This window comes from Colobus angolensis, unplaced genomic scaffold, assembly GCF_000951035.1.
Source record: "Colobus angolensis palliatus isolate OR3802 unplaced genomic scaffold, Cang.pa_1.0 Scaffold86, whole genome shotgun sequence".
In the NCBI taxonomy this organism is placed as follows: domain Eukaryota; kingdom Metazoa; phylum Chordata; class Mammalia; order Primates; family Cercopithecidae; genus Colobus; species Colobus angolensis.
Genome location: NW_012122487.1, coordinates 3,369,470 through 3,381,586, shown reverse-complemented (window position 1 = coordinate 3,381,586; position 12,117 = coordinate 3,369,470).

The window sequence follows — 12,117 nt, the reverse complement described above, 5'->3', positions numbered from 1 at the left end:
ATGCCTGCCTTCTGGCTTGGTAAGAGCATCCATCCTTCAAGATTCATATTCTATCACTGGCATTGGGGAAGGGGAAAGGAACTACTATTTGAATTGTTACATGTTACAACACTTAAACTTTTGCAAAAAAAAAAAAAAAAAAACCAAAACCAAACAAACAAAAAAACCCTTATGTAGTGGATAACTAGCCCCATCTTTCAAAAAAGGAAAGAGATTCTTCCCAAGATGACATGGTTGGAAGGCCAGTTAGAGCTTGCTGTGTTCCAAACAATCCCCAAATCTGTGGCTTAAAACAACAACCAGTTATTTAGCTCACAGTTTTAGAGATTGTCTGGTTGTCAGCTGGATTGTTAGGACTAGGGCACAACTGGCCACGTGGTTGCTCTCATGCTCCTATAGGCTAGCCTGGGCTTGTTCACATGGCAGATTGGAAGGATTCCAAGAGGAAGAGTGGACAGGTGCAAGGCCTCCTGATGTCTAGGCTTGGAACTGGCACTGCACCACTTCTACCATAATCTGTTGGCCAAAGCAAGTCATGAGGCCTGCCCAGATGCAAGGGAAGGTCAAATAGACTCCTCTGCTAGATGGAAAGAACTGCAAAGTCACATTGCAAAGGGGAGCACGGACAGATAGGGGTGAGAATTGGGTCTGCTTTTGCAATCAACCACAGTTGTTAAGTGGCAGAAGTAGGATTTTATTTTTCAATTTTGAAAATAGCATATGCACATGAGAAAAATTCAAATGGTATACAAAAGGGAAAATAAGGATGAGAAAGTCTCATTTTTACTCTTGGGATAGGAAAACACATTCTAAGTCCTACTATCCACATGTAAACACCATTAAGAGTTTTGTGTGTATTTTGATACAATTATTTTGTACATATACATAAATGGGGGTCCAATACACCCACGATGCTATAGCTCACTCTTTTCACTTAACAATATAGCTAAGAGCTCTTTCCGTAGCAGCACAAACAGAATTACTCTGTTCCTTCAAATATCCACATAGCAGTCAACTGAATAAAGGTACCATGTCGTATGCAACTACTTTCCCTCCTGGTGGACACATAGGTTGTTTCCAGTTTTTGTTGTGACAGTGCTAGAGTGAACCACCTCTAATGTTCTCTGTATACTTGTAGATTGGATTCTTAGAAGTGGAATTTCTAGGTCCAACATCATATTCAAGCCTTGATCTTTCTCAGAGCACATGCTCTTTCCAAGAGGGGTCTCGGGTCTCTGGTTAACAAGTATTTGTCCAGCTTTTTCTTATTTATTTATTTTTTCAGACAGAGTCTTGCTCTTGTCACCCAGGCTGGAATGCAATGGCACGATCTCAGCTCACTGCAACCTCTGCCTCCCGGGTTCAAGTGATTCTACTGCCTCAGCACCCCAAGTAGCTGGGATTACAGGTGTCTGCCACCATGGCTGGCTAATTTTTTGTATTTTTAGTAGAGACAGGGTTTCACCATGTTGGCTAGGCTGGTCTCGAACTCCTGACCTTAGGTGATCCACCCGCCTTGGTCTCCCAAAGTGCTGGGATTACAGGCATGAGCCACTGCACCTGGCCAAAACAAATTTTTTTTTGAGATAGTATTTGGCTATGTTGCCCAGCCTAGTCTTGAACTCTCAAGCTCAAGCCATCCTCCTGCCTCAGCCTCCCAAGTAGCTGATATTACAGATGCAAACCAGTGTGCCTGGCTCCTAGAAGCTATGTTAGAAGTCATGGACCACTGTGCCTATATGCACACATGTGACCCATGCATATGATCTCTCCAGATCTGTTCCTTCCTGGGCAGGCTTGGGACTCTAGAGCCATGCATTATTAAGTCCTTCCAAGAAGATCCAGGTTAGTTGTCTTTTCTACTTCTTGCTTTATGATATTTTTTTTGAGACACATACTACTTTATTACAGGCCAATGAGAAAAGAATCCTAGTAACAAATATTAACATACAGATGATGGGTTGCATCCAAGTGAAGCCCTAATGTATAAATGAGCAAGGATTTCATAAGCTGTGCAAATAGAGATAAGTGTAGGAGAATTAAGTGCATCATCACACAGCAAATAATAGTATAGGCCTGTTGTCACACTGAGGAGCTCTATTACATGAATTCCATCCTTGTACACAGCAACTGTAACAGTTCATGAACATTAAGTATGGCAGCAAATATGCAGTGAAGACATTTCTTAAAACTGTGTATATATATTTTTTGTCCGGGTGTGGTAGCTCATGCCTGTAATCCCAGCATTTTGGAAGGCCTAGGCGGAAGGATTGCTCGAGCCCAGGAGTTTCAGACCAGCCTGGGCAACATAGGGAGACCCCATCTCTATAGACAAATAATTAGCCAGACTTGGTGGTGCATGCCTGTGGTTCCAGCTACTTGATGGTCTGAGGTGGGAGAAGCAGTTGTGTCCGAGAGATCAGGTGCAATGAGCCATGATCATGCCACTACACTCCAGCCTAGGTGACAGGATAAGACCCTGTCTCAGAAACAACAACAAAAACATATTTTTAAATCTTTAATATTATTTTTGCAGTTCTTCATGGATCTGATGCCTACATGCTACCTGCCTGGGTGCCATTGGAGCTCCGAAGTTTTACCAGGTTATGTATGGACTTAGCTCTATTGTGAACAGCAGGTTGGTGACATCAGAATCTGGAGGTGGCATGCAAGCACACCCAGATACCTCTCTATTTCTCACAGCCCTCGCTTAGGTCCCTGAGTAGATGAAGCCAATAATTCTGCAGAAGGGAACAAACAGCAGGAGGCCCATTTCTGTGATATGAGCAGCGTGCACTTAGGGCTGTTCAGCGGATAGGTTACAAGGGTAGAGTTCCAGATAATGCAGTTTCAAAAAAGTAATTACTTAATTGTTTGAGTTCTTTAGAGAAGTATAGGCATGTGCCTCAGACTTCAAAGCAGGAGGTACTCAGTCTCCCACCTGTTTCTTAATAACACAGATATTGCTGTTGCGAAAAAGGCAGAGTTCTGGAATATTCCCACTGTTATAGCTCAAGGAAGAATATATTATCCCATGGTACACTGAAGAGGGATGAACTCACAGGCTAATCATTGACCAGTCACATTAAGATGTTCATTTCTTCTTAGTGCCCCTTTCTGACAGGTGTGCCTGGGACGAAAGTCAAGAGACCTGGTGCCTGATTCTTCAGCCCAAGCCAGTAAGCAGGACACAGCGGAGCACTCGTGCCCTGGTCAGAAGAGTATTCATGCCAAATGAGCTCCGAGGAGTGCTGGAGGAGTTACTCTGTGATTGCTCGCCAGCTTCCTCCCGTTCTGGGATCTGAGAGGAGGCAAGATAAGCCTCCCTGTAAAATCCTCACACCTGCTTAGACTCTGCCTCATGCTGGCTACGCTGCCACTTTCCCCATCTTTCCCCCACACTAGACAACATTAATCCATGATGATAGCTATTCCAGCAGAGCCAGAATCTGGTGTCAGAGTCTTTTTCAAGATAGCTCTGTAGGCAGCCACTTTGGATCATCCAGTCAGCATGAGAGAGGAGACTTGTTTGCAGTCCTGCTTCCCAGTGAGTTTGTGTAAAAGTAATTCTAAAATCAATGTCCAGAGAATAGGGTTAAGAGGACATTGGGGAGGGAAAGGGCAGAGTCAGGGCTACTGGAGAACATAGCTATTACTTAGGTGGGCTGCCTCGTGGCAGCCCAGGTATAACATGCCAGCCTTCAGATAGGCATGGTGATCTCTTCCCGTTGTATTTCCCCACTGTGTGTGTGTGTGTGTGTGTGTGACAGTGTATCCAAGACCCAAGATAAATGGCTGGAGCTGTGGGTTCAGTTTGCAACCACGGAGCAAGAGGGATCCCCCTGATGGAGATCAAACTGATGTCCTTGATTGCCCTAGTGTGGTTTTCAACCAGCTAAGCTAACTTGTGACCAGCAGAGAAAAATAAGGGCTCATTGTTCAAAGTGTGGTCTGTGGCCAGCTTGTTGGCCTCCCCTGGGAATGCGTTAGAAATGCAGAATCTCAAGCCTCGTTCCAGAGCTACTGAAATCGTGATTCAGAGGCCAGGTGCGGTGGCTCCCACCTGTAATTCCAGCGCTTTGGGAGGCCGAGGTAGGAGGATTGCTTGAGGGCAGGAGTATGAGACCAACCTGGGCAACATTTCAAGCTTCCATCTCTTTAAAAAAATAGCCAGGCATGGTGGTTGATATGGTTAGGCTTTGTGTCCCCACCTACATCTCATCTTGAATTATAAGCCCCATAATCCCCACGTGTCAAGGGAGAGACCAGGTGGAGGTAATTGAATCATGGCGGCAGTTTCCCCCATGCTGTTCTCGTGCTAGTGAGTGAGTGCTCACAAGAGCTGATGGTTTTATAAGGGGCTCTTCCCCTTTTGCTTGGCGTTTCTCCTTCCTGCCACCTTGTGAAAGTGGGTGCCTTGCTTTTTCTCTTTGCCTTCCACCATGATTGCAAGTTTCCTGAGGCCTCCCCAGCCACGCTGAACTGTGAGTCAATTAAACCTCTTTCCTTTAGAAATTACCCAGTCTCGGGCAGTTCTTCATAGTGGTATGAAAACGGACTAATACAGTGGTGCACGCCTGTAGTCTTAGCTACTGGAGAAGTTGAGGTGGGAGGATCGCTTGAGCCTAAGAGTTGGAGGCTGCAGTGAGCTCTGATTGCACTGCTGTTTTCCAACCTGGGTGACGGAGTGAGACCCTGTCTCTTAAAAAAGATTCAAAATTTATATCATTTTAATAAATCATGCAGGTGATCAATATGCACATGAAAGTTTGAGAAGCACTGGCTTAGAAAAGTCACCATGTAGCGCAGTAACTTCAAACTGATTAGTATTTTAAGAGTCTAGTATGTGCCCAGAAATGTGCTGGACTTTGATAGATATCAATGAGGTATGTGACAGGCTCTGTCTCTGAAAGTAGCTCGGTGAGTGTAAAGGCACCATGCGGAGCACAGACTGGAAGGAGAAAGAGAACCCTGTTTTTGTTTTGTGTTGCTTTTTATTTTCCTTTTTTCCTCTGCTGTTCTTTTATCCTTATAGTGATCACTTAAAAAAAAAAAAAAAAAGGCTGGGCGCGGTGGCTCAAGCCTGTAATCCCAGCACTTTGGGAGGCCGAGATGGGCGGATCACGAGGTCAGGAGATTGAGACCATCCTGGCTAACACGGTGAAACTCCATCTCTACTAAAAAAAAAAATACAAAAAAACTAGCCGGGCGATGTGGTGGGCGCCTGTAGTCCCAGTTACTCGGGAGGCTGAGGCAGGAGAATGGCCTAAACCTGGGAGGCGGAGCTTGCAGTGAGCCGAGATTGCACCACTGCACTCCAGCCTGGGCGACAGGGCGAGACTCCGTCTCCAAAAAAAAAAAAAAAAAAAAAAAAAAAAAAAAAAAAAAAAAAAATTTAACGCTTGTGTTGTCCTGCATTGCATAGGCCCTAATACCCAAATTTCAGAATTTCTCCCAATTCTTTTGGTGGCTTTGGGGGCTTGTTTCAGTCCTTCCACTCCCCATCCTCACCATCTTCTCCATCACCTTTCTGCTGGCCCAAGGTTTGAACCAAGGCCCTGCTTTTGCAGAGCACACTGATAGGGCATTTTTCCACCTCAGCTATTGCTGATTTGCTTATTCTATTGAAAAGGGCTCAAGATCTTAGGCAATGCATACGGCTTGGAGTGGAATTGCAGAGTGGAACCTGCTTACTGATAAGAGACAGTCTTATTCAATAGATCCTTAATTGGGGGTCCTTCACCTGTTCTGGGATCTATGAAACAGCTCCTTGGGCTGGGTTTCCCATCTACGTGGGTGCTGAATGGCCAAGGGACAGATGCCAACTGTTTTAACTAGATGACATACGCTATTATCTGTCTTCCCCATCTTCAGCAGGTTTGCCACTCTGGACTACCATCTCGGGAGACTGCACTGCACTGCCCAGCACCAAGTAATGCAAGATCAGTTATCCCTACTAAGTTCATTTCTATGGGTCAGTTTCAGTGGTGTAACTGATCTGTCCTCTTAACATATAGAACCACGATTAGGAGAAACAAGACAGGGTGTCTCTAAATTCAAGTGGGTAAAAGATGGGCTGCTGAAGTGGGTTCTATTTGCCTTCTCTGTCCTTTTTCAGGCCATTAGCTGGTGGTACAGGGCACCTCACACTGCCATCCCTGGCTTCTGCCAACATTCAGGAAGGTGGGCCTCTTTAAATCTGAGTCTGTGAATTAAATGCGTTTTCTTAACTCGGACACTGTTAAGAATCTGTCAGCATTTCCATTAAGAAAAAATTAATCAATAGGATGACAAATTACTAGCTATACCAATGCTCCTGTGTGTTTATTTTTTCCCCTGAGGATTATTTTGGGTGAAGATTTCCACTCTGGTGGCATTGGTACACAAAACTAGATGATCCTCCACTCTGCAATAGAATAGTCACTAACCCGATGTGACTACTTTAATTGAAAATAAATGAAAGATATAGTTTCTCAGTTACACCACATCTGCAACCTTCCTTTATTCCTTTCTCTTCTTTTTCTTTTTGAAACAGGATCTTGCTCTGTCACTCAGGCTGGAGTACAGTGGTATCATAGCTCACTGCAGCTTCAAACTCCTGGGCTCAGGTGATCCTCTTGCCTCAGCCTCCCGAGTAAATGGGACTACAGGTATGCACCACCACACCTGGTGAATTTAAACTTTTTTTTTTTTTTTGGAGATAGGGTCTCACTCTGTCAACCAGGCTGGAGTACAGTGTTGTGATCTCGGCTCACTATAACCTCCGTCTCCCAGGCTCAAGCGATCCTCCCACCTCAGCCGCTCTGGTAGTTGGGACTATGGGCGTGCACCACCATGCCCAGCTAATTTTCTTTTTTTTTTGTATTTTGTAGAGATAGGTTTTCACCATGTTGCCCAGGCTGATCTTGAACACCTGAGCTCAAGAGAGCCACTCATCTTGGCCTCCCAAAGTGCTGGGATTATAAGCATGAGCCACCACATCTGGCCAATTTTTTTTTTTTTTTTTTTTTGTGACAAGTTTTCAGTATGTTGCCCAGGCTGGTCTCAAATCCCTGGCCTCAAGCAATTCTCTCACCTCAGTCTCCCAAACTGTTGGAATTACAGGTGTGAGCCACAGCACCTGGTCACCTGCAACATTTCAAGTGTTCAATAGTCACGTGTGGCTAGTGGCTACAGATAAAGGACATTTCTATCACAGTTCTTTTAGACAGTGCTAAGAGTGGCCCAGTAGAATTTAGAAGAAAGAAATGGTCATCTTTGTCACATGGGCCTTGGTCCTAATCTCATTTCTTCTAAGTAGTGAGATGACTTTGGGCAAGCCATTTGACTTCCCTAAGGGCTCAATTCCTGCATCTGTTAATGGGATAATTCTACTTGCATAACAGGGTCCTTAGAGCTCTAGCATCAGTGCTCAATTGGCAATAACCTCCTTTGTCCTGCACCTCCTGCCAAACAACCTATTTCTCTCAATCCCTAGATCACCTGTATTACTAGGAGCTCATTCTGAGCTTGAAGGCCTGGCCAGGAGCAGAGAGAATCACCTTTCCCCCAGTGGTAGAAAGGGGAATTCGTGATATCCTGAGATTCTAAGATCATGATTCCTGCCCAGGTAGGGAGGGGATAGGCTTTGCTTCTTCTGCACACCTTGCTTTTAGCTCAACTCATTTCTTCTCTGTCATTGCCTGAAATGAGTGTGTTGAAATCAATAATATTTGGAATTTCCAATGAATAATTGTTACATAAATCATTAGTTCTTAAATTTTACTAGACATCAGAATCACCTGGAGGGTTTGTCAAAGCATGGATTTCTGGGCTCCTCCCCCAGAGTTTCAGGGTCTGCAGGTCTGATGTGGGGCCTGGGAATTTGCGTATGCATTCCCAGATGCTGCTGCTGCTGGTGGTCTGTAGTGCACCTGAATCATGGAAGCTGGAACATTTTTATAAGCAAAGATTAAATTGTCTGTATCCTTGCTTTACACAGAGGATATCCAGCACATTCTTGAGGGTATGAGAGTTCTTTATATCATTGTCAAAATAGAAAAGATTCATACTGATTGTAGATTATAGATGATCATCTTTTTTCTTTCATTTTTTTTTTCTTTTTACAAACCCTTGTGTCAAGAAGGGCTGGCTTACAATAGAGGACAGCGAGGGAGCTGATCCACTACATACAAAATTCCCAGCCAGAAGCAGGTGGTCTACCAGTGGTTTACCACCAGGTTCCCCACCAAACTGGCAGTGCATGAATGGCATAGATGACAGTCTCCAAGCCAACTGCAGCATGTAGATTTCAGTGCCTGCTTTTGCATATGTTTGTACAATCACATTATTACCAAGCGATTTCCAGAACTGCCAACATTTAACTTTTGACCTAGTGTTTCTCAAATTGTCTCTTCCTTTTCTGGTGATACCATGGCTGCAGCTGGACCCCTGGGACTTCCCTATCCCTGTTTTGTTACTCCGAGGCTACTTGGTGGGAAAGTGAGACATCTCATTTACAGGGCATTTCTGGTGGGTGAGCGTCATAATCTACAGTTTTGCCTGTAGAGGGCAGCAGCACCAAGAACTTCCTGGCTGCATTTTCAGTGTCAAGTGGGTATCAGCCTGGTATCTCTGTTCCTTCCGTCCCTCTTCTCACCTTGCTCTTCTTCCTGGCAGTCACATCTAAAAAATATTTTCAAAGTACCCCTGTTGCCTCGGCAACTGGTGCCCAGGAAGGCGGCCCGGGGTGTAGCAGCGGTGTTTCTGGATGCCCACCTGCTCTCAGTGTGGCTGGGAGGGGACTGCCCATAGCCTGGCCACCTGGCAATGCCCAGTGACTCTGGGAGGTGGCTGTCTGGGAAGCCTGTGCTCGCTGCCGACTTCTGGGGCTTTGCTCGCACATATCCTCTTTTGCTTTCTTGTCCCCAAAATGCCTCTTCCCAGAAAGAATCTGAGTCAGTCTCTCGTCATTAGATTAGTTCCTGCCAAACTACGGCAGATGTCAAAGCAGCTGATAGGAAGATTATGATTCTCCCTCTCCCAACCCCAACAGGGAAAGCAGAGTAAAGAACCCGAGGGAGAAGGTTGTTGGGCAAAGTTCTGATGAGGAGGGAAGATGGTTCTGTATTTTGGCAGCTCAGTAATCATATTCCCATCCCCTCTGCCCCATTCAGCATGGAGACGCAGGAAGAGGTCCCACTTAGCTTCCTGTCTGAACAGCCCAGGATATTCGGATTTAATGTTGCCTTAAAACAAGAACAGTTTCCTTTCTTTCAATAGACACCACTTGGCTTGGCCCACATGCTTGTAGAAGTAATGGATTTTTGGAAGAGGATTTTTCCTGGTCTAATGCTGTCTTTCCTACATGAACTCATACTCTTTCACTTGCACACACGTTTCTATTTATCTTCTGTCAGACAGCACCTGCTCTGTCACCAGTGAGTGATAACTGCAAACAGTTTCTTCTCCTGAGGCTCACAGGGAGGGGAGTTCTCTCTGAACCTCCGGGTTGAGGAGCCACTCTGCAGTGGTCCCAGGAGTTCGTTTGGTTTGGAACCCTCCTAGTGTAACCATACACTTGTCCTGGAGTGAACCCTTTCTCCTTAAGGACTTGACACAAAATCTTAGATCCAAGACCCCTGACAAAACAGCTCAGTTCAGAGAAGACTCAAGTCATCAGGATGCTAAAGAGGGCTCAGGAAGTCCTGCAGCCACCTGGGTATCCTTTGTGGGGAAGAAGCCAGTCAGCAGTGGCCCCAGAAAAAAACCAGATCAAATCCGGGGGTCTCAGGGCAGAAGTGGCCTGGCCTTGTGTTGTGTGAAACTCCTATTAACCTCAATAGGGAAGGCACTAGGTTCAGGAGGCTGAAGGAGACCCAGAGCCAGCAAAGGAGACATTGGTGGTGGTTTTTTTTTTTTTTTTTTTTTTTTTTTTTTGAGATGGAGTCTCGCTCTGTCACCCAGGCTGGAGTGCAGTGGCATGGTCTCGGCTCACTGCCACCCCCACCTCCCAGGTTCAAGCAATTCTCCTGCCTCAGTCTCCCAAGTAGCTAGATTACAGGCATGTGCCACCACTCCCAGCTAATTTTGGTATTTTTAGTAGAAACGGGGTTTCACCATGTTGGTCAGGCTGGTCTTGAAATCCTGACCTCAGGTGATCCTCCCACCTTGGCCTCAAAGTATTGGGATTGCAGGTATGAGCCACCACGCCCGGCCGATGTGGGGTTTTATTAGGGGCTCACATACCGGGGAGAGAGTCCAGTAGTGGTGGGCTAGACAAGTTATCCACCTTACAAACAGTCCAGTGGCAGCAAGCTGGGCAGGAAAACCGTAACTGCTTGCAAACAGTGTGCAGTTTAAATAGCATTTTCACCTAACACCCTCCCCTTAATGACCTCCACTTACCAACCTTTGTTTAGTCCAAAACTCGGGGCCTCAATCCCTTATATGGCCCGCTTTCCATGGGATGGGCCGAGGGCTCAGATATTCATCATTGATAAGGTATGAATCTCCAGGTTGGCCATGCCAGATTCCTTAGCTTGGAACACACATTCAGATGTGTCTGCCATAGAGGGTCACTCTCAGGGTCTGCTTATGTTATTGCTATCAGGTGTGTTTACCCTACATTCAGCCTGTATCAGCCACAAGTATCCAGGTGGGAGAGCAACTGGTGGGGGTGCTGTGGCAGCGGGCAGGAGGGAGGGAGGCTGACTGGTGTTGGAATGCCCGTGCCTCTCTGTTAACTGCCTTTTCCCTCCTCAGTTCTACTTCTCTGGTCTCCTCTCACCCCAGGTGTCCCCTGCATTTTTCTTTCCCATCAGAACTTTCCTCCTTTCACACTGAGGCGCAAATGGTTAATAACAGTTGAGAGTGACAGTTCCTGAGAGATTTCTCTGGACTACCGTTTTAAGATAATTGTTTATAATAGAAAATGTCAATCATGCAGAAAAAGAATAGTATAATTGACTCCTGAGTATCCATCATCCAGCCTCAACAATTAACTCATAGCCCACCTGGTTTCTTCTATACACCTAGATTACTTGGAAGCAAATCCAAGCCATTTCTTTTTATGTACAGAAGGCTCCTTAAAGCCCCAATCTGACCATGCCACATGCTGGTGAATGACATTTGGTGGCAGGATAGGGTCCATGCTACTCCCTGGATTAGAACAGGTCGTCTGCAATCTGGTGCTGACATCTCTCCACTTCCCAGGAGGCCCTACCTTTTTAGCTATGCTCAATGTTGTTCCCCCAAACATCACATTTTAAAAATCCACCACTTAGAACTCCTGACCTCAGGTAATCCATCTGCCTCAGCCTCCCAAAGTGCTGGGATTACAGGTATGAGCCACCGTGCTTGGCCTGTTCTTGCTATTACTTCCAATGGCAAAAAAACAGTGATTACTTTTGCACCAAGCTAACACTATTTGTCTTCCTCTGTGGACAGTGAAGTGGTTGAGAACAGACTGGGACTTATGTTCCCTGGTGCCACAGTGCTAAGCCCTGTATCTGGCACATTGCAGGTGTTGAATCCCTGTTTTTTTTTTTTTTGAGACGGAGTCTTGCTCTGTCGCCCAGCCTGGAGTGCAGTGGCCGGATCTCAGCTCACTGCAAGCTCTGCCTTCCGGGTTCACACCATTCTCCTGGCTCACCCTCCCGAGTAGCTGGGACTACAGGCGCCCGCCACCACGCCCGGCTAGTTTTTTGTGTTTTTTTTAGTAGAGACGGGGTTTCACCGTGTTAGCCAGGATGGTCTCGATCTCCTGAGCTCGTGATTCGCCTGTCTCGGCCTCCCAAAGTGCTGGGATTACAGACCTGAGCCACTGCGCCCGGCCGTTGAATCCCTGTTATTGAATGCATGAATGAACACAGGGCATTCTACACAATCACTTGGAGAAACTCGACATGAACTCCTCCTTGTGCCAGTTACAGTTTCCAGAGAGATCAGGGTGTTAGGCTAAACAGGATTCTTAATATTTTTTTTCCATCTAACACTGCTGTGGGTTATGGACCATTCCTTGAATGGAGGGCTGTCTATGGCTCTCACATGGGAGAGCACACTGCAGGGGTTGGCGAGGGCAACTGGAGGTGATGGAGGCCGGGTTTCACACAAGTAGTTTGAAAAAGCTTCCTGTTG